This window comes from Lepisma saccharinum, chromosome 27, assembly GCF_977018435.1.
Source record: "Lepisma saccharinum chromosome 27, izLepSacc3.1, whole genome shotgun sequence".
Taxonomy (NCBI): domain Eukaryota; kingdom Metazoa; phylum Arthropoda; class Insecta; order Zygentoma; family Lepismatidae; genus Lepisma; species Lepisma saccharinum.
This window is the reverse complement of record NC_139255.1, coordinates 3,899,348-3,922,359: the sequence shown is the minus strand read 5'-3', so window position 1 is coordinate 3,922,359 and position 23,012 is coordinate 3,899,348. Positions and strand designations below refer to the sequence as shown.

General features: G+C 38.8%; 1 long non-coding RNA gene across 1 annotated transcript in view; it reads right to left on the bottom strand.

The window, feature by feature from the left end:
• LOC145980357 (uncharacterized) overlaps nt 1-21,612 on the bottom strand; it is a 114,348-nt gene extending 92,736 nt beyond the window's left edge. The window contains exon 1 of the long non-coding RNA XR_014440848.1: nt 21,295-21,612. This is a non-coding gene — a long non-coding RNA (uncharacterized LOC145980357). The remainder of the gene's footprint in view (nt 1-21,294) is intronic.
• Between the last annotated feature and the right edge of the window lie 1,400 nt (nt 21,613-23,012).

Here is a 23,012-nt window from a genome sequence, read left to right as displayed (position 1 = left end):
TTAATGACGTAAGATAATTTAAGTTCGTTCATTATTTTGACATATAATCAGGGCCGGATTAAGACGAAATTGGTCCTGATGCTTGAAATCTTCGGTGAACAATAAACACAACGACGTTATAGTTACGTCACAGCGCAAAGAAAAATAGTAACTGTATAATAAGTAACGCTGTGTCCAAAATTGGGGCTCCAAATTTCATTCTAAGATTTATTTTCAGGTTAATATAGAAAAAAAAAAAAAGTGTTCAGCTTTCGGAAAATTCTCGTCTGTTTTCATCTGGGCCTATTTTAGGAATGGGCCTAATGCTGCAGCATCAATAGCACCCACCTTAATCCGACCCTGCTTTTAATTACAAAGAGGACAATAAATGCTAATTATTAAAAAAAGTTCTGTAACTTGTGCTCTGATTGGTAGAGAGTCGGTGATGAAAGGCTTTATTTAGAACAGTTCCTAATTAGAAATTCGAGGACGGTAACAAAGAATGCGAGAATCAACATGACGTGTGTTGTGACGTCACTTCCTTTAAGCGTTGAATTCAGTGCGTTGTTCGTGTATCATTTGATCGTGTACGCATAGCTCAAATGCTTGAACACGTCAAGCGTGTCCTTCATGAGGACTCTTGCAGGAGTAGTGGTGCCAGTTGTCATATGTTTGGCAACAAGGTAAAGTTCTAGTCTTGAACGTATCACCAGTTCAGCATCTTTGACATAACCCCAGAGGAAGCCGACCGGACCCGTATCTGGTTTCGAGCCACCACCTGTTTTTGGGCAAAGCGCTGCTGTCACTTTTACCTGCAGTGTTTAGACATCCATTCATTCACTGTGACGTTTTACTCCCAAGGTCTTTATATTGCATAAAAATAGCAAAACACAATAACACAACCTAGCAAACATAGAGAACCGACACCTCGCGTTTAGAAATCTCTAAAGAAACTGAATTGGCAACATCTGATTTACTCCACGTGGACTTGACGAGAGCTGTCATTTCTTGGAGGGACGCTATTGGTGGGAAAGGTTTCAGGGGACGATTTATTGCACTCCACGTGGACCTGACATGTGGTTGTTAAGGGGAAAACTGATCTTTCGGAAGAGGTCGCTTTGGGGACCAGCACTATACAGTGGAATCCATGAGTACTACAGAGCAAATTGTCCATCACCACGTTCGTGCACTTTATTTGACCCAAAAAGAGCTTCAAGAATAAAAAAGGAAAACTGAAAACAAGCTGTTGACAACTTCTGCATCAGAATACATTAACATCTATCGCTTAAAATCACAGGATGTAAGAGAAAAATTAACGAAACATGCACAATTTGCCGAGCACTACTAGTGGATCTCATTGTACCAGGTAGGAACTCTATCATGAGCTACAGAAGTATCTGTGTAAATTCCACCTTGCTTTTGATTGCACGTAAATACGATCGAAATAGAAGTTTCGTTTCATCTGTGTTTACAAACAGTCGTTTGTTCCTCATGAAATCGTTGTTTATACATTTTCGTTGCGTAAAGGAACGAAACTAAATTGCTGGTGGAGGATTACATTTCGTTCACAACGTAATCTAAACTATTTACTTTAAGTTTGTTTGTGTTCGACTACAAATGCTAACAGCTTTCTGCGAGAAGATGTACACGAATGCAGAAAGCTTAAGAATCCATCGGTCTCTGGGGGAAAACGAGGAAAGTGCTTGCAGGATTTCTCCGTCAACTTCACCTCTTTCGAAATTCTCCGCTCTCGTTGTCGACCTCCGAGAGCTGGTGCTTAACTTGTAATACCATGAAGTACGGACGATGTGAAAGGGTGCTGGTGGGAGGGAAGGAGGAGTTACCTCCTAAGTTTTAACGTGGAAAGAGCTGGGAGCAAACACTCAAGCATTGCTAAGTGAATTCTTAGCTTATGATTCAAGTTTGCGGAAACGCTTTGCACAAACCTTGATTCTTCTTCTAAACCATCCAGTTCCACTCTGATCAAGAAATGTACCCGACTTATACTCATACCCAGGAACCTCTGGGGCGAGCAAAGGAAAGTAAGTCTCTCAAGTGTTCATTGGTGGAGCCGTCTCACTTGACTTGCGCAGAGACTTGATTTCGTTCGCTTGCTCAAGAGTTAGCCGGGACAGACTGTAGAATAAGAAAAATAGCAATAATTATTTGAGATGCAAATAATAAAAAAAAACTGTAGTCTCTACTCTGAACTTGAATCTTCAATTTCTGGTTCATTATTCCATAGATAGATTCTTGTGAATCTGTAACAATGTAATACACAGATCATAGATTTAACTTTTCTTCTTATGTTTTTTTACTGTTTCTTGTCAGGTTGTAATGTGTGGGAGGGTCTCCCCGATGGCGCAGTGGTAGCGTCGTCACCTTGTAATCAAGGGGTCCCGGGTTCGATACCCGATGGAGGCACATAGTGGTTTGGATACCACTTTAAACTGTAGGTCCAGTCCCGATTAGCCTTATTGTGTATAAAGTAGACTTAAAACACCAAATCAATCAATCAATCAATATGTGGGGTGGATGCAGTTAATATCTTTGTAGAATAACCGACTTGCTCTTTTATTGGATATAACTGGTCAGAGAAATATATCCCCCTTAAGCAAGAAATGATTTGTGAACTTTCACTATACTCTACCCGGGAATCTCTGGTGTAAGGCGGTTCATAGCGGTAGAGAAGAAGAGGAAGCGAGTGGGCGAAGCAGTACGCGCTACTGCAAACGCTGGTAGCTGCGGTCTCATCCCCTCCTCAACGCAATCTCGTTCCCTCGAACGTGATGGCAATAAGTTGCTTCCGTTGCCTCGCCCCATAGATTCCTGGAACAGAGTATAGGCAGCGGATGGATTGTCGTAATAGACTCCACCGGGATCCAACCCGGGGGTTCTTGTTGGCGAGGCGATACCGTTATTCGGTTAGGTAGGTTAGTTAGCGTAGAGTCGTTGTTATTATTTTTATCATTATTAATGCGTGACAACAGAATGCTTTATTTCAATTTTCTCTCATCTTTATTCTTAAGTATATAATATGCCCGGTAATTAAGGAGGAAAGTAGCGTAAGGCAAGCACAATAAAGTACCTTGTGCAAAGCTAAATTGATGAAGGAGAGATCCTATATTCCTTCTCAATTTTGTGATTGTGCTGATGGGAGAAATATCCTGACAAGGTATGACATTCCCCAATCTTCGGTGTGTTTCTGGTTGCATGATTGCAAGGATATGCTTTCAGTTTCAGTATCCATAGTTGCATAACCTTACTGGTTGTGTCTAAACTTCATTTGACTGTGACGGTACGATGGAAATATGCAGAAGGAGACCAAGAATGACGTGATGTCAGGCTTTCGCATTGAACATACAAATCATTTATGAAAACTGGCGTAGGTGTTACCCTCCTAGAGCTCATCAGGATATGAATGACGTCATCATGAGCACACACATTTCTCATGCATTTAGGATTAAGGGGCGTGGGGCAGAGTTTGCTAAACGACAGAGGGATTCAACGAAACCAGTGAGAGCATGGGGTTTTAAATTTTCATTTTGCCAAATAGGCCACCCTCGTAATGTATATTTATGGATTCGTCATAATATGGTGGGCGAATAATATTAAATCCAAGAAAATTATATCCCCCTATCAACAAAAATAAAATATAATAAAATCAGAACCAAACTACGGCATAAAAAGATTGTCTCTCGCGCGTACTCATTCGGGTCTCCCACCCTCGAGCGTATCGTAACGCAACTCCCATGCTGCGTTTGGGATCGAACCAAGAACCTCTAGATTGAATGGGGTGATGTAGTTATTTCTCATTCATCTCTCAGATGGTTATCACTCGCTTGGCCTAAATGTGATAAATGCAAGAGGTTACTTTTTAAAGGAATGGCGATAGAAATTAACTTAGTTTAGATGTGGGTTTTATACTCTCCATGACTGAACCGATATGGATTGGTTAATGAAAGGATATTACTTGCCTTACAAATAGATGAAGATTGTTCCTACACTTGTCCTCTCAAATGTCACTTGTCTGACCTAACTGTCAGACATCGATCCAATCACACACCATCGTCCAAGAATCGTTCTCCACTTTACTTCTCTCTCACAATCCGCAGACCTTACTCTCTCTCGTATTTTCGCCAACTGCTCATTCTCTCTTCCTTCCAAATCTCATGCCACATACGCCTTCCAAGTCAATCACCCGACCTTTGTCTGATTACTTATTCAGCATTCCTATCTCTGCTACCTACTATGCTAAGACTTTATACCTTACCCAATACCTTGGGTACGATACACTCCCCTACCCCCTAAGGAAAATCTTTTGATTTTTACTTAAATATGAAAGATTTAAAGTTGTATTCCATATAGATCCTTTCTATGTAGAGATTTTTTTTATTATAAAATATAGTCCCAAAATTATTGAATTAACATACCATAACCGAAAATATAAAATTTGAGTAACATTGTTCTTGAAAAAGGAAAAGGAATGGAGAAAAATAAACAATAAATAAACAAAATTAATAACCAATACTTGTCAGCGTATGAAACGTGAACACTGACATGTGAGTTTGTTATGCGGACTCATGTATGCAATGATTGAGAGTCTTACGTCACACACGGTGACGTTATGATTGTCCATGCATAAAATATGTAAACACACACTACGTGACACAATTATAAGGTTATTGTTCCATCAGTATTGACCTATTTAAAAGGTTTATGGCACAGTAACACACTAACGAGGTAATATGTAATCAATCCTGTAAACACTGACACTGCACAACACTATTAAATATTTTGAAGTTAATATTTACAAAATCAGCAACATTTGTGATACTCATCCGAGTTACACTTGCACACATACGGTGAGTCACATAATTTTTCGGACAGATAAGATTTCTGAATATTTACTGACGTAGTCGTGATATAATACGATGATAAATGTTTAATATTTATTTAACAAATAAAACTCAATATGAGCACACTGTTAATTATCTTCAATTATGTTTAATATAATATACTAGTAAAATATTTTCATTAAACAAAACAAACATTTTTTGTGGGTTAAACAAAATTATTCGGACACATGGAAGGAGAAACAGGAAAACACGCTTGAAAAGCAACGAACAGAAATGTCAGTATCTGGTAGGCATCCCTTTCATTTTTAACACCTCCGATAAACGATTTGGCATACTTTCTACCAATTTTCTGGTGTACACTGACGATATGTTGGCCCATTCATGTTGAAGTCTCTCCTTGGGGTCTGCCTTCGAGGTTATAGGTGTTTTCCTCACTTCTTTTTCCAACTTACACCAGAGGTGCTCAATGACGTTCAAGTCTGGAGACTGCGGTGGAGGATGGAGCACTTTTGGGCAGTTGTACAATAACCATTCTTGTACTACGCGGGAAGTGTGCTTCGGGTCAATATCTTGATAAAACATAAAGTTACAAAGAATGCCCATCATTTCAGCACTAGTCTTTAGATTTGACTCCAGAATGTCAAGGTAACGGTACCTGTTCATTGTTTGTTCGATGAAAGCCAATTTACCAACGCCTTGGGCCGACATGCAGCCCCAAACCATTACGTGACCACCCCCGTGCTTCACTATTGCTTGCAAATTTTTCCCTCGGAGCTCTTCATTTGGTTTACGCCACACTGTTACCCTCCCATCTGACTCACAAATATTGAATTTACTCTCGTCAGTGAAAATTACCCGATTCCACCATGTCTGATCCTTTCCTAAGTGTTCCTTTGCGAACACCAGTCTTTTTGTCCTGTTTGGCTTACTTACAAATGGCTTTCTCCTGGCTACACGGCCATGATAGTTTGTCCTTCTGAGCACTCTTCGTATAGTTTCAGGATGACTATGCTTTCCACTCCTCAGCTACCTCAGCATACACCTTTGGAGCACTCACCTTTTTTTTTTTTTTTTTTTTTTTTTTTTTAATTTTCCCTCACGATTACTGTCTCTTCTCTGGGGGAAAAAAATTCTTGGTCTCCCTGTATGACCGTGGGACTCGATCCTGTCTTCATCTTTAAATCGATTAATAATATCTGGAACTGTACTTTTTTTCATTTTCAACATTGAGGTAATTGAACGGTAAGTTTTACCCTTAGCGTGGTGCCATATCACTAACTGACGTTGTTCAAATGAACTTTCCTTTCCTCTTCGCCCCATTTCTACATAGAATATGTTCTTATATCACAACTTTGTTAAACAAAACGCGATCGTAATTGTTATAGAAACCTACAAGAAACCAGAGTTAATATATATGAACAGAGTATCAATCAATCCGTAAATCGAAATTGTCACTGTATCACAAACTTACGTTAACATTTGCTATGTGTCCGAATAATTTTGTGGCACTATTTTTGCAACGGTAGGGATTCATCCCTCGTTATATTGTTGCTGATGTTCGTTTTTTTAACATTTTATCGTCCAATTTTGTTCTAAACATGACATTTTTTAAACGAAAATCAACTTCAACGCTGTACACAGATTTCACTCCCTTCCCGCTCTTAAACGTTAAAAATTTAGTGTATGTCCGAATAATTATGTGACTCACTGTATGTCATAGTATCGATGTAAATTTCACCGTCTCTTACTTTAGTGTATCGTGTAATTATTGTTGTCGTTTTTATTTATAATATATGTCAACTATCACCGTAAATATTTAATTAGAAAACTTGAAGATAATCAAAATATATACACTGTATCAGTAACTGTCCTTGACTAATAATATATGTACATGAATTTATGTATTTGAAGGGCCAGGGGGAAAAACGATGAATGTTCATTCGAGACGATTTGCCAGGAAATGAAAAACAAGTATTTCTATTCATAAATACGTAAATATATGTCAAAATAATTATTTTTAAGTATCTTTTTACTCCCACAGATGTAGATAACCATAGGAAAATGTTTCTGGAGAATCAGAGGAAACCAAAAAAGAGTAATAAGCAAAATTATGCCGAAAAATGTGGTTTTAATTTTACATTGCAGGTATGCACTAATGAACAAAGACAAAATGAGAGTAACACTACAACATTAAAAAGAGTGATGATTGTTATTTATCAAACTATCATCAAAATGAAAAAAGTTGGATCAGTCTTGGGGATAACTCACAAACTATTCCTCATAATCAACATAGAGATCCTCATCATTTTCTACCGTAGCGTTGGTGGTTAGCATGGTCTCGTAAAACTGTTGAGCCTCTGGGTTGGTGAGAAATCGCTTCAAATCCTGGAGATCTTTGTACTTGGACAAAGGAATGGGCAGCGGTCCATCGTACAGATTTCTCAAAATGGTTCTAGGTGAAGTAGAGGTCCCTTTGTTCTTTCCTCGCTTCGGTGGTCGCCACATGACATCAGCGCGCAAGTAAGTGCCAAGATAGGTATTGCGGTAGAAAATTTTGGTAGGGTTTTCAGTTCGTATCTCCAAACAACGCACTGGCCTGGTAGGAAATGGACATTTTGGCAGGTAAATTGGCTTCAAGAACTCAGTCCACGTTTTGAAGTGCTCCTTCGTGCAGTTTACCACAGTAAATGGCGTTGGTTTGTGTCTGCTGCTCCTTATTACATCTCTCCATTCGTCCGGCAACTCAACATAGGACTGTTGATTTATGCAGCTCATGTTTTTATCACACTCTAAGTAGGAGTGGCCCCTGATTGGAAAAAACATGTTGATTGCATCGAAACGACGTTTTTCTGTCACGAGATGGTGGAGGTATCGAATGACAGTATAGTTCTTGTTCTGGCCGGCACAAGAATCACAAAAGATGACCAAGCGACGAACTTCTTCCGGCAAAAAGTTGTGCACAAAACTGTCGACCATAGAGCACACATCATCTGACCCTTTATGAGCAACGGTCTCGTCGTACGTGAAGAAAACTGAATCACCAGAGGAAAGGATGTGAATATTGAAGCTGTAGAAGCTCAACTGACGTTTATAATACACATCATTGGTGCTAATGTTGGGGGTCGGTAAATTCTTCTGAAAATCCATGGTAACTGCAGCTATGGTGTCATCCTTTGTACTCTTCTTTTTGTATAACTTCTTGAGGGAATAAAACTTCTGAGCTTTCAGTAAATGAAGTTTGTGTTCTGTTTCCAGCCTTGAGAGTTCTGTTTCTCTTTTTGATTTTTCAGAGTCATTGATGCCAGATTCAACCACAGCTTTTTGCGACTTGTACGAGTCACACGTACTGCAAGTGTCCTTGCGTGGGTATCCGAAGGAAATATTGAAATTATTGTTGAAAATTGATCGGAACGTGTCATAATGAACACGGTTTTCCGGGTGGGTTTTGTTGTACATTTCGGTCAACTTCGTCAAGTTGAGTTCTTCTGGTAGGTATATTTTGTCAGAATCCCTCAGGGAATAATGCGATTTTCGCCCTTTTAGCGATTTTATGAAGTCCATCACCAGTGCACGAGTTTCTTCAGACAGTTTGTGTGGTCTACTTGTGTGCTTTCCTCTCCCATCATTAGGAGAAGTGCCTCGATAAACCAGAGAAGATTGGATGGTCTGCACTCGTCTAGGTGTGATACCATGCAAAGCGAGAAAACCTTTGAAGCAAACACGGACGTCTTGGATTGATTCCTCGACTTCAACTCTGACTCTGAAAGCATATGAAAAGTTCTTTTCGTGCGTGCCGGCTTCAATATTTTTGCTCTGCTTTCGTTTCATCACGGGAAGGACAGTGATGAGTCCTGACAGATACTGATTCTGTTCGTCATAGGCTCCAAGAGTATTGAATTCCTTAATCAATCGTTTTCTTTCACTTTCTCCCACCACTTCAAAACATCTGAACCGTTTACACTTACAATCGTCACCTGTTGCGTGAGATGCAAGTCTCAATTTCTTCATCACATCTCTCATTCGTCCAGTCTTTTTTCTCTTCTTGGTGGATTTCGTCGCAACTTTTCCCACCTCATCACTATAACTTTGTATATTTTCCAAATCACTTTCCATACTACTGCTGTTACGAAAGAAATATGCAACGTCCTCCTGTTGGAAACTAGTTACAAAGAAACACAATTAATGTAAACCAATAAAACTATTTTGACATTCCATTTTTCTGTTACCACATGCTTATTGATTCCTCACCTTCACCTGTTTTTAAATTCAGTCCGTGGTCAGGAGAAAACATTAAGGTGGGTTCACTTCCTCTGTTGAGATGGGAACGTGACGTCAATGCGAACAGATTATGACGTATTTCTAAACATACACAAGTTCCAACCACAACTGTACCAATCTAATTAAAGTTGTCTGTTACATCTCGCACATAATTTGAAATAACAAACATTTCAAAATCTTAATATCTCAACAAATATTAAGCAAACATTCAGGTTCGTCATCATAAATAGTACACAATAGAACTGATCACAACACTGCACGATTCAACACACTCACAACGAACGACTGGAATAACCTTCCCTTAGCGCTAACCCGTTTCAGTGAGGGACACATTATTTAACAGAAAACACTCATCGTTCTTCCCCCGACGCTCGGACTTTCATCGTTTTTCCCCCTTGCCCCGAATGTTTGAATGCGTTTTTCAGGCACTTCTCACCGTTTTCCCAACAAAGGCCGTTCACATTCTTATAGTACAGCTTCTGAGCTATCAGATGGCGCTGCAATCTCAAAATGGGCGAAAAATCGACATTCATCGTTTTTCCCCCTGGCCCTTCATTTGAAAATAAGAATATAATAAGTGTTCGATAGATAAAATCACAGATAGATATAGATATATCAATGGAATATAATTTAATGTAACAATAATAGTAGACACATTATGTGTAAAATACCCACCTTGGTAGTTTCAGCCCACAATCGTCTATTTTATTTTCATATATCACTGTGTGTTGGCAAGATAGACTAAACAATATTTTAACATGAAGATTTATTTATTTATTTCAGAAATTGAACACAACAGGTATATTACCCATTAATGGCGTTCATTATACAATAATTTTGTGATAACATTATTGAAATATTTCACAGATGAATGTAGTATATAGACAGAAAAGATTTAACAAACATACAAGTCTTAGGTTATATCGTAATTTATGTAATTTTAGTATATTCTTTTTCAAAATTGCGGTCGGGCAAAATAATTCCACACTGTTTTCTAAGTCCACACTGTTTTCACTTTTGATGGTATCATTAAATGTCTTACACGTATTCCAAACTGGGGATATTGTCAGAGCGTTGGTTCTATTACGAAGAAGGCTGAAGAGTTGCCTTCTTGGTCGTAATTTGCTTGAGGGGACGTAGAAGTCGAGCTGTGACAGGGCGAAAGGAGCTTCAATGAGATTATTTAAAATTTTGTGGAGGAATATGAGCTGATGCATGATGCGTCTGTTGTTGAGAGTTGTTAGGTTAAAATATCTGAGAAGGTTCTCACGGGATTCCATTTGAGGGTATAATATACCATCTAGTTTGTACTTTAAGTGTCTTAATAATTTACTTTGAATTTGTTCTATTTTGTTTATATCTTGCTGGGTTTGAGGGTGCCACACTATGCTTGCGTATTCAATTTTCGCTCTAACGTAAGCATTATAAAGCATCATTAAGCTTCCGACATTTTTGAACTCTTTGCATGTACGCATTATAAATCCCAGAAGTCTGTAAGCCTCGTTTGTTACAAAGTTAACGTGCGCGTGAAATGTAAGTTTAGAATCAGACAGAACTCCTAGATCTTTGATTGTTTCTACCCGTTTTAATTTTTGTTTATTTATGCAATAGTCATATTTTATTGATGTAGTGTTTCTAGTATATGACATTTGGTAGCATTTTTCGCTATTTAAGATTAGTTTGTTGCTTTCGCACCATTCCACAAGACTGTTTATATCCGCTTGTAACTCGGTACAGTCACTGTAACTGCAAATTCTTTTGTATATTTTTAAATCGTCCGTAAAAAGTAGTTTACCCGATTGATTCAGATGTTCGTGAAGATTATTTATGTACATGAGAGAGAATAAGGGACCAAGGTTAGAGCCTTGGGGAACTCCGGATGTAGCTTCAAATTCATCGGAAGTATTTCCCTGAAACGTGACATACTGTTTGCGGTTTGTTAAGTAGGATTGACACAATTGTAACAATGGATTCGATAGATTGTATGATTTCAGTTTTTCTATTAAGATTCTATGGTTTACGGTATCAAACGCTTTCGAAAAATCTGTATATATTACATTTACTTGAGCTCCGCTATCCATCGCGGTTGCGATAAAATGAGTTTTTTCTGATACGTTGGTACAGACAGACTTTTTACATAAGAAACCATGTTGATAAGGAGAGATCACTGTTCGTATGTGAAAAGAAATGTGCTTGTAAAGAATTTGCTCTAAGAGCTTGGCAGGTGCTGCCAGGACTGCTATCGGCCTGTAATTCTCTACATCATTTTGCTTATTTGTTTTTGGTATCGGGGTAATTTTTGCTAATTTCCAAATATCTGGAAATGTTGAGGTGGAAAGTACAAGATTGAACAGCGTGTTCAGGGGGTATTTGAGTATCTCTCCGCATCCTTTAAGTATGTAAGGCGGAATTTTATCGGAACCAATGATGACTATGTTTACTTAAGTTGCAATTTCACTGCATATTTCACTTCACGATCCATATTTGAGAGTCCACTACAAGTTACAGATGTACGTGTATATTGGGCTTCTAGTGTATACAGCTAGTTTTGCCTGTTCGAGCGTTATTCGCTCGAGCGAAGAAGCTCCCCGTTCTGTACGCTATCTAGCGTCCCCGTGAGAACTATTCGGTGCTCGACCGAAATCCTCCCTTTGCAAATCTCTAGTGGAGAGGCTTCTTTTGTTTTTTCTCTGTGGAATACTGATTGGCTTGCTCTTTGACCGGCTCTTCCCTCCGAGTCAGTGTTGCCAACTTAGCTCTCTCGGAGCCAGATCTGGCTCTTTCGTACACTCGTTTGGCTGTGAACTGGGGCACCCGCCCCCATGCCTCACTATGATATCATCACTGGTTCTGGCCCATATAGACCAACTTCTGTCATGATTATACATTTTGTACGTGACGTGATATTGTTATATTGGCTGCGTCGCCCCACCCCCTCTTATAGCCCCAGCTACTTTTTTATGTAGCGCCGTGTTGACGTGAAATTTACATAATAGTATTGTTATCAGGGAATCCTTTATTTTCGATTTCATACGACCATGAGATGGGTGATGCCGCACGATCTAGATGGTGAAAACTAAGAATAAATTGTCATCAATTTAGAGTTAACGGTAATAGCAGCGCCCCACCCCTTTGGCAACTAACATTACTCTAGGAAGCACTTCGTAAATCTAGCTCCTTGAAAGTCAGTTTTAACTCCATTTAAAGTGAAATTTAGCTCTCTTATGAGCACCAGGTTTGGCAACACTGCCAGGAGGCAAAGATAAATGCATTGGGCATATGGGAGTATTATATAATTTATTATTTTGGGAATATCAAACTTCCGATGGAATAGAAAATGATATCAACGGGAGGAGGGCAGTTAGAAGAAGTGATTGCCCAGGAGAAAAGTCTAAACTCCCATTTGATTAGCTGTAACTTGATGTTGAAGTTGATTCCCCATAAGGAATACATGGGATTCCGAAAATTCGTATTCTTCATATTTTGCAAATATAGGAGTGTCCAGCTTAATAATCAGGCAACATGGAGAGAAATTCATACTCCTGATACACCCATGGTCTTGTTTTAGTAGCAGTGCCCATTCGGGCAATATTGAACTAAATATACAATTGGTGCGTAACTGTACTTCCTCCACTTAATCTTTTCATAAGTAAGTACTATTATAAGCAGTGAATGATAAGGGGCATCCTAATTCAGAAGAAATGTTCTATGTTGTTTGGTAAACCCTAAGAATATCATCTTCACTTCCACATTGTTCGCACCGGTAACTTCATTGTTGCAGGCTAACAAGATTCTGGCGCCTGGACCAACATCCAGTATAATTGTCCGAGGGGTCGTGAAATTTCAATGTAGAACATCACAGATTGTGTAAAGATAGTGTACCGACTGTACTTTGGTTGTCGCTGGAAGATCAAGACTGCCCATGTGCCTCATATGGGTGTCGTCATAGTTGTGCTGTAACACTAAGAGAATGGTTGAAAGGTATCCATCCAATGCCTTATGATGTAACTGTTATATGGCCTGAACCAAGGAACCACGTGACAGATTGTTATTTTTGCCGCACCGTAATGCGTGGATATTCCTCGAACAATAAAAGCATGTGTATGTGCCGATGTGCTCTTCGCGTTGAAGTCGGTACAACATAGTGAGGGATTCCCAATTCCTAAATCACTATCCACCACAGCCGAATTGAACACTTCATTTGACCAGGAAGGTTCTATAAAATACAAAAGAATGTTTTAGATAGAAAAAGATAGGTAAGTAACTTTTTGCAAATAAATTTCAAAGCTGTTATTTCATCTGGAAATTAATTGAATAACATTGTAACATGTCGGCGAGGCTGGTACTGTAGTCTGACACGACCGATGTTGCCAGTGCATTTCGTAATTTCTTAAAAAACATATTTATTTATGAATATGGCATAATTAACTCCACAAACCGTCTGCAATGCACAGAATCACTCCTACATCCCGAAATATGCTTTCATTGCACGGTACTACATGAACGGGGAACTTTACTTTTCTTTTATACTTTCTGTGCATAGAATGCATAAAAATGTATCGTTCTTTTTTCATTTCTATAAATACCCATTGAGACCATCCACACATAAAAAATTATTGCAAGCGACTACATATCTGTCTTTTATCCATGTTTTTCTCTCCTTCGTATAATATTTTCTTTACACCTTAGAAGCTTTTTTTCCACACTGAACGTCCATGCTGATTATTTTCGTGTTTAATGTTTATGGAATATCCATATAGATAAAGTTAATAACTAATACAAGGTTCATGTTTCTATCATGTTTTGTACAATAGTTAAGAACATTCAAATCTCGGTTCCGTGACTTTTGGGACACCCTGTATATCTAAGAAATGTGACGTCATACACAAATTTTGAGACTTTCTCTGAATTTCTCGCATCGAAATTAGTAAAGAACACGTTATTTCATCCAGGATACAGAAAAAAATTTCAAATTTGGTCCCTAGTGTTATCGAAGAGAAGCATTGAGGTATAGAATGCTATTTATTGGAGTGAGGTAACATTCTTATGTTTTTATTTAATTGCAATTATTGCAATTAGAAATGTAAAAGGAATAATGCATACTTCTGCAGCAGTGAGCAATATGATGATAAAATATATTCAACAGGTAGCCGTAAAAAATAATATTTTGTGTTGATTTTAAATTGTAGTATAGATAATCAAAGTGAAAAACTACTACGTGTTCATCTATGGAAATGAGATTTCATACACACACACACACACAGGATAGAAAATGCAGTTTTTATATTTCTTGCAGCATCGGAAGGAGGCCTGTCAAATTTACCATCCCATTGAAGTGTCAGTACTGTGTACACAGTATGAGAAAGATACAGGTAAAACAATACGATATTCAGCATTTGGGTCAATTCATAAACACCTTTGCGTAAGCAAATACGTCTTTTTCCACTTTTTATATTTTCCGAACTCTCTGCAGACTACATTCATTGGACTGTTTCAGGCTACAATTTCGAAACATAAAACAATTCAACATATTGTATGGTTTAGGAGGAGTGGATGTACAAAGGAGGACAGTCATAAAAATAATTTCAAAGTAGCAAACGAAACTTCGATTTTTTCCCCACTTTTTTGGAACTTTAGGAATGAAACACTCAAAATCTTTTTAAATCATCAATCGAGCTTCAAACGTTGGTAGGAAAACCGTACCGTACCGTAAAGTGGACCGAATAATGTCGGTACAGTTATGTCTTTCGCTCTGTAAAATGTATCATTCTCTAGCTATCAAGCAAACTTCCCCCCGGCTAAAAGGAAGATACTTGGTTTCGATGGATGGTGGGACATTACACAGGTGGATGTAGGCGTGTGGTTAATGAACATCATAGCTGGCGCCTCATGAAGGTATGCGAGTTACTGAGTAATAATTACAATCAAAATATTATTGTTAATCTATGTAATTAATTTACCAATACACATGTTCAGTTATACCTGGAGAGCTTTAATTGGAATACATGAGATGAATAAACAACAGATGGAAAAGCTGAACCAATATTGTTAATGGTACGAGGGGAGGCTGAAATTTGCAGAGTGTAGCTACTGGTCCATTGTTCTATATGTAATGGTGCAAAAATACACGTTCTATGATTTCAACTTCCCTTTGTTTTACAGATTCAAAAGTAACCACTCATTTGCAGCATTAGTTGCGTCCTGAACACTAAAAAGTGTTGTCTCTTTAGATGATGGAGGATCAGATGATAGTCAGATGGAGCCAGGTCAGGCAAATAGGGTGGATGGGGCAACACCAGAAAGCCTAAGGCTGTCTGTGCTGCCATTGTTTCACCTGCAGCGTGTGGCGAGGCATTGTCATGCAACAGGTTGACGCCTTTGGGGAGGTTTCGCCAACTTTCTAGAGGTACTGACATTTTCATTTTGGGCCTGAAAAACAATGAAACATGAAAATCATAGAAAGTCGATTTTTGTATAATTTCATATAGAAGAATTAAGGAGTACATCCTGCAAATTTTAACCTCTTAGCATAATTTTTTCCTGAACTAACTAAAACTAACTAACTCTCTAGCCTTCTTAAACCCGAAGGTTCATGGCTTCAGCAACACAGGCCTTCCATCTGTCCCTATCTTGAGCAAGATCTATATACTCTTTTCCATCCCTACCGATTTCCTTTAGGTCCATCTCAACGTTCTCCCTACATCTTCGTCTTGGCCTTCCTACAGGTCTCTTACCATCAGGTTTTCCAACAAGGATCCCGTAAACTCCTCTTTCCTCTCCCATTCGTGCCACATGGCCTGCCCACCTAAGTCTTCTTGATTTAATCATTCTAATAATATCTGTACATGAATACAAATTATGCAGTTCTAAATTATTTAACCTTCTCCACTCACCTGTTTCCTCATCCCTTTTAGGTCCAAAGATTTTCCTAAGGATCTTATTTTCAAATACTCTCAATTTATGTTCCTCTTTCAATGTAAGGAACCAAGTTTCACACCCATATAATACTACAGGCAAAATTACTGTTTTGTATATTTGAACTTATAGTTTCTTAGATATTAAACGAGAAGACAAAAGTTTATGAAGAGAGAAGTAACATGCATATCCTGAATTAAGCCTACTTTTTATTTCCTCTTTAATATAATATTATTTTTTCCTGAGTAAAACTCAATACTTATTAGCTTTCCTCGTAAAAATAATAGCACAAGTAAATAACGGGTAACACGTTATGAATAATTTGGGTGACACACAAGTGTCAATTTCACTTTCACATAGTACACCCTGGACTGTATGTCGCAGAATAACCAGGCTTTTCACAGCCAGTATAATCAGTGAAGCTTATTATGTGTCCTGTCCATGCGTATCTATTTTTTATTCTTTTAAACTTTTTTTTAAAAAGGAAGGCCCTACGCGTCAGCTTTCCCACATATAAAACTCATATATCAATTAATCTCAAATCTCTTTTTCATTCAGGACAGATGAACGCAGACATCCATGTCTTAATCGGGATTCGAACCCAGAACGCCTGACGTCGTAGCGCGCTGCGCTAACCGCTCCGCCACGAAGGCCGACGCACTACATCTGTACATCTGAGAGTCCCCGTTAATGAGTTGACTATGCGCATTAGTCACTACCGAAAGTTCCTGGATTCGATGCTCGGACTGGACTGTTGTTTCTCATAATGAGTGTCGTTTCATCAATATCTCACTCATTCATCATTCATCCTCATCGTTTCTATAGACCAAATTAGGCACAAAGGCGACTGAAAAACGAAGTAGAAAACAAACAACAGTTAATTTCTTATTATACAAGATATCAATACCGAGAGCCTTTCAACTGACGTGCTCTGTTCGATTCACCTCGGGGATAGGAGAGCACACTCGTGACATCACTGTGCATTCAGCCCGTGCCTTATGCTCTTTGTGATAAATCAAAATGTCTGACTACTCCAAATGAGACGAGCATTAGCATAACTAATGACGCAGTTCTGCATTTTCATTCAACATTTAAATGGTTTCTGTTGGTTGCAACTGGCATGTGCATATTTTACAAGCAACCGACAAAGGCCAAATAATTTGTGAAATATTTGGGAAGATATTACATCAACGACACAGAGACTAACCGACGACTGAAAGTTGTCTTCTTTTGTTTCCCTAGTCCTACAAGACAAACCAAACTTTCTTTCAACAAAAAGTAAAGTTTTCTACGTATTGTATTTGCCTTATTTTACTTTTCTTTTCTTACTCTTCCTAAAGTCTAATCGCGACGATGAGTCACGGGATGTGATGATTAAATGTTTTTACTGAGTTCAGATATAGAGAAATCAGGTAATATTTTGTTACTCTATTGCTACGATTGAATAGAGATGAAGTAAGAAATTCTTCTCTCTCTCCGGCAGGGCGTCTGGCTGTCACGTGGGGTTCCCGATTTTCAGGTGGGAATTTATCCAGTCGATGCGAGAATGTGTGGCCCTACATGCATATATCCCCATATGTTTTCGCTGCAATATGCCAGGGGTAATTATAAAATATACAGGGTGTTTCCGTGACCATGTTACAAAATTTCAGGGATGATGGACTGGGACAAAAGCATCAACATGAGATATGGAACCCCTGTCCAGAAACGTCTCATTCAGACGTTACAAGGGTTCTATAATCATTCTGACATGAAAGGTATGCAACCCACAAACGTATAAGGGAGCCCCACAAAAGGAAGGAGAATGTGACGATGAACAGACGAATAATATGAAATGACGTAGGGAATCCCAATTCGTAAATACAGTAAAACCTCGTTAATCCGGACTAATGGGGGGGATAAGTTGACCGGTTTAACGAAAGTCCGGATTAACTTAAATAACCTAAAAGAACAGTAGAAAGTGCATTAAAACTCCGTTTATAGCAACAAAACACGTTTATTATGATATACGTATTTAAAGGGCATAGGCCTAAATACACTATACAGTACAGTAAAATGTAAAGCAATACCGTACATCTGGGGTTCTACTCATATTATTTTGCTTTAAACTTGACTCTTTTTCAGCCGTTTATTTTGGTCATACAGTTTTCTTTTTACATTTTGAGATATGCATCATGGTATTACGCAACTATATCCTTGCATCTTTTTCTTTCACATGAGTTATACAGAGCATTCCCTGACATTCGCTACGAGACTCGGCGGCAAGCTGCCCGGCATCAGCGCTTGTCTTTCCCGGTGAACGGGTCAGCGACAGTCGCTAGAGTCGGCTATTAAAATTACGGTTTTCATATTGTGTACTAACCTTGACTACAGAAGGTGTTGAAAATGATGTCCCTCTGCTGCAACACATTCCTGGCATCTCCGAAGGAAATTGGCATTTACACGTGAAGTTCGTCTACTGTAATTCTCCCGATTTCTCGTACAATACTCTCTTTTAACTCACGGATGGTGTGCGGATTGTCTTTGTATACTTTATTTCCCCATTTTTCTTTTCACTTTTATTCAGAACTGACCCTGTTACTCTTAAACTTTTTTTATGACGTTTAATATAAACGACTGTCGCGGACTCGTTCACCGGGAAAGACAAGCTCTGATGCCGGGCCGCTTGCCGCCGAGTCTCGTAGCGAATGGCAGGGAATGCTCTGTAGTGTTGAGCCAAAAATATAAACTTGCGCTTTAAAATAGTATCTTAGAATTCAATAAAAATGTTAAGCTATGTCCTATTCGAAATTCTGGATTCACCACCAAACTTATCAAATCTATTGGAAACTGCAGCTTTAATTTATTTAAAGTTTTGTATAATATACTTATTTCTCTACCTTCCGGTTAGGTGGCCGAGTGTGTTACGCGATCGAGCTTCGACCTGACGACAGAAGTTTCCGGGTTCAAGTCCAGGCCTGAGCGCTGGAGTCAATCACTTTCATCACTTATATTCGTCGTCGCGATTAGCCAAAATGTGGAATGGAATCGACGTTAACTAAAAAAGTATGCAAAGTATATACGAATATTTCTCGCCCAGTTCTACCTTTTGTATTTCAAGGTTGCGCGTCTGCACTTTCCCTTGACAAGTCTATGCATAGGAGTCGAACAACACGTACAGATCGACAAAAGTGACGACATTGTTTGCAGATTTTAATCTTGTTTAGTTTAACCACGGTTTTTAGAAATAATGACTAACTGATACTAATGACTAAAGAAAAAATACAAAGGAACATTATCAGAGAAGCCAACTTAAGATATTTTTAGGAGTCAAGGTAAATTTGGGGGGCTATATCGGAATGAACAATACTTTATAGGGTAAAAGAAAACTATAGGTTGGAAACACTCACTGATGCCTATAAAAAATCAAGTAACATATGCCTTGTTTCCACTGACATCTGCAGTGTGGTGAGCGAACAAGCAAGCAAGCAGTACAGTTTGGAATGCGCAGTTGCGCCTACACAGAAGACAAAGAAAGGTGCCAAATTTCAATACTACGTTGGAAATTGTCATTTCATGGCAGGAAAGAATTATTTTTCTTCCTTTTAATTATTGATATCCTAACCTCAAACCGTAAGAATGTCGTGAAAAGATTTGCATTGGAAAGCGTGCATGTGCAAGTAAACATAAGTTGTTTTCTTTCGACTATGCATTTGCTGGTAAATTCGCCAGAGTATTAGACAACGTTCCGATTCACATCCGATAACCAATCCAAGTTCTGCTTCTTCTGGAGAACAATGAATTGACAGACTCTCCAAATTAGTTGTATTGTATCTTTTTAAGCAGTTTTGTATTGTCATTTGTAGGTCTTTTACACTTTGTTGTCTGAGTTATTGGCAACAACTTGGTATTTCATACACATAACTGAGAATAAAAAGATAAATAAGTTAAGATAAATAAGTGTGGCGAATTTCCCAGCATGTGGCGGGAATTGCGCCACCTTTCTCATTTTAGTATTTTTAATATTACGTCATAAGTATAAGTAACACAGTATTTATGTTATATTCCTCATAATCCACAATGACTACTTTTTGTATCGTGTAACTTGTGTCCTTCTCCCCCAATTCGTTTAGAAGGAAAAAAATGAAAAGCATTTTGGTGGCGAACTTCCCCTCCTTTACCCTATATGTAAATATACGTGAAAGTCGGCGCCTATGAACATTAATGCTTTAAGCGAGATTCGAAACGATTCGAAGTACTTTGCCATAAATGCTGCATCACAGGTTACGAAAGTTACGTAAAGTAACGACAATATGAAATACCTCTCAGTGAGCGAGGCCGTTGATAGTCTACTCACGATCCCGTAACTAAAATGTTCCAGGTTCGACAGCTTGCTTGGCTACACAGGGGCATTTCCCTTAATCACTTTTTTGATTACCCCGAAGTTAGTTCACCGAAGTTTGATGTAACTTCACTTTCTGCTCACACGGGCTAACCGGTACTTGGAATATAATTTAAAGCAAGATCCAAACCATCGCACAATGCGAATCGAACTTGGAACCTTTCAATGACATGGCAATAGCGTTATCATTACGCCATCGGTATGGTACATAAGCTAAAAGTGGCCTAAATGCTATATAAAACACACACAAGGGCGCCCGCAGGTGGGGGCCAGGGGGGCCCTTCCCTTTTCTCCCCGAGATTCCTGAAAAGTGAATGTAGTTCGAATTGTGAAATTGTAGAGATATTTTATAACAAAAAATACAAATGTGTGTAATTTAAAGAGAAAAACATAAAGAAAAGTAAGTAGAGTTTAAATAGTTTTTCAAGTAGCACATTTGAAGGAGGCAATGAGGTAAGGTGTCAGTATTCGTAAAAGGAATTATTATTACTATTATTAATTTACAATACCCTCAAACACGTTAAAACATGGATCAGATGTACCATGAATGGCAGTAGATCTGGTCTCTGGTTCTGATTGATATCTCTGCATTGTATAGGAGTACAAAAGAAAATAACTGTTCGTTAATCAACAAAGTGATAGGCTACATGATTATTGAAAGGAAGAAAGGCAAATCCAGTTTCAATGTAAATAGTAGACTCAAGTCTTAACTTGTATACAATGCCAAAGTATTGTCAATTCAATTTGTATTTTATGATCTGTAAAGTAATAATAATAATAATAATAATAAAAGTTTCTCATTCTGACCCCCCTGAGAAAAAATCCTGCTGGCGCTCTTGAACACACACACACACACACAAGTACGAGATGAAAATCACTTACCTGACGTTGTAAATCTCTTGTAAATGTTTGTCTGTGATGTAATGTCTGCAACGCTCACTTCAGCCACAACACAAAGTGTCTCACTTTGCCTGTTTCACTTCCAGGTCACCATGCGGAAAGATCTTGGTGCACTTACTTCGACACCCGTTCACGGTCTACAAGTTCCGACACGCATCCGCAATGAAACAAGTCAGTCTTCACTGTCGCAGGAGTGTTTAAACTACACAAATTCACTCAAACTGTTCTCAAAGGACACGCACCATAAAACTACATCCTCGGTTCTTCTTCAGTCGACACCTGGGACGAATTTCGCCCGAAACATCGACAAAAAACTATTAAAAAGAGGCTATTTACCTTGTGCGCTCTTACTAGACTGTGGGTGGATGTCGGGACTGCACGTATTCCGATCCGCGAATAACTCGTCACGGTACGGCCGCACTGAAGCGAACGGTTCGTAAACATCCAGTCGGTTGCGCGCATGCGCGGGATATGTCGAAACGAATGCAGGCGGTAATGTCCGAAACATTGGGTTTCGGATCGAAGAAGCGGAGAGGGAAAAAAAAGGGTTCTCTTGTGAGCCAGTGACACCGCAGAGGAAGAGGAACGAACTGGAGTCTTGTCAAATGGAAATCAAAGCGACCCACAACTTTCTCTTTTGTTTCCGTGAAAGGTTTTCCTGGTTTGAAAGTGTATCCTGGCACCCGTGGATTTAAGAGAGCGCGGGAGAAGTTGCTCCCTCCCAAAGGGTTCGCAAAGTCTTATGAAAAAGTGACAGTAGCATAATATACCAAACGGGAAAAAATGCAGGGCCTTTGAAAAAACAATCTTTCTGCTTCTGAAATACTTTTACTGCATATTCCTTTCTTCGTAATGTTGTGGTGTATGAATGCAATGGAGAAGTTATCAGGTTCGACTCTCGTCATGAACATGAATGTTCTTTTACTTGATTTGAGTTTTGCCATTTAGCGTAGTTTTTCTGTAACTTTTGACTAATCGTGACGATGAGGTGAGTGATGATATGATGAAATTGATGAAGTGACGCCAAGGCAGACATTCTAGCCCGAGACTCCTGGCGTCAAAGCGTGTTGTGCTAACCACTCCACCACGGATGTCGGCTAGAGTGTTCCTTACATTTTTTATTATTTGGTCTCGCTTTTCTGCAACGTTTGGCTAATCGTGAATATTAGGAAGTGTTACTAAATTATAAAGAGACACAAAGAACAGTCATGACCAGGCCGGGAATCGAACCCGGGAGTTTCCTTGACTTAACGAGCTCTGTTGTTTGTGTATTTTCGTCAATTTCATCTAATCGCTGTTCATGCTTGTCGTTTCGATTAGGCTAAAGTGTCAGGAGAGTGACGTAAAGTAAGAAAATTCAAAAATCTATTCCTCCTACTTCTTTAACTATTTCTATTTTGATTTCATTACGTCTTTTTGTCTTGAGATTAATCGAGACACGAGAATAAAATTATAAAGTGACAACATAAATGTTGAACTAAGTGCACATCCACGATTCGAACCTAGCTTGTGTGGGTTCAATCCATCCATCTTCGTGTGGCACCTGCAGCGGAGTGCAGGTCCTAGTTTGAATCTTGGCTATAATACTGATGTATCCTTGAATTCCAATGTTCATATTCTACAGGCTTGCACATGAAGGCCAGTAAGCAGCATAGCGGTGGGGGGGGGGGGGGGGGAGAGGGGTGTTTCTCATGTTGGAA